This window comes from Ornithorhynchus anatinus, chromosome 2 (genome assembly GCF_004115215.2).
Source record: "Ornithorhynchus anatinus isolate Pmale09 chromosome 2, mOrnAna1.pri.v4, whole genome shotgun sequence".
Lineage (NCBI taxonomy): Eukaryota > Metazoa > Chordata > Mammalia > Monotremata > Ornithorhynchidae > Ornithorhynchus > Ornithorhynchus anatinus.
The window spans coordinates 46447849-46448533 of NC_041729.1; the positions used below are offsets into that span (position 1 = coordinate 46447849).

The following is a 685-nucleotide window of genomic DNA, read 5'->3' on the forward strand; positions in this document are numbered from 1 at the left end:
GATGATCCCCCAGCGCTTAGAACAGTGCTGTGCACATAGTAAGCCCTTACCCAACCCCAACATGATGATGATCTCCCCCATTGCTTAGAACAGTGCTGTGCACATAGTAAGCCCTTACCCAATCCCAACATGATGAGGAGGATGATCCCCCAGCGCTTAGAACAGTGCTGTGCACATAGTAAGCCCTTACCCAACCCCAACATGATGATGATCTCCCCCATTGCTTAGAACAGTGCTGTGCACATAGTAAGCCCTTACCCAATCCCAACATGATGAGGAGGATGATCCCCCAGCGCTTAGAACAGTGCTGTGCACATAGTAAGCCCTTACCCAACCCCAACATGATGATGATCTCCCCCATTGCTTAGAACAGTGCTGTGCACATAGTAAGCCCTTACCCAACCCCAACATGATGAGGAGGATGATCCCCCAGCGCTTAGAACAGTGCTGTGCACATAGTAAGCCCTTACCCAACCCCAACATGATGATGATCTCCCCCCCCCATTGCTTAGAACAGTGCTGTGCACATGGTAAGCCCTTACCCAATCCCAACATGATGATGCTGAGGATCCCCCCCCCCAGCGCTGAGAACAGTGCTGTGCACATAGTAAGCCAAGCACTTAATCCAATCCCAACAGGATGATGATGGAGAGGTCAGAGGGCATGAGCCCCCCCCCCCACTCAC

The 685-nt window shown here is 52.0% G+C and overlaps 1 protein-coding gene across 1 annotated transcript in view; it reads right to left on the reverse strand.

The window, feature by feature from the left end:
- Positions 1-685, reverse strand: part of REXO5 (RNA exonuclease 5) — a 37988-nt gene that overhangs the window by 37165 nt on the left and 138 nt on the right. The gene's annotated exons all lie outside the window — the stretch shown is intronic.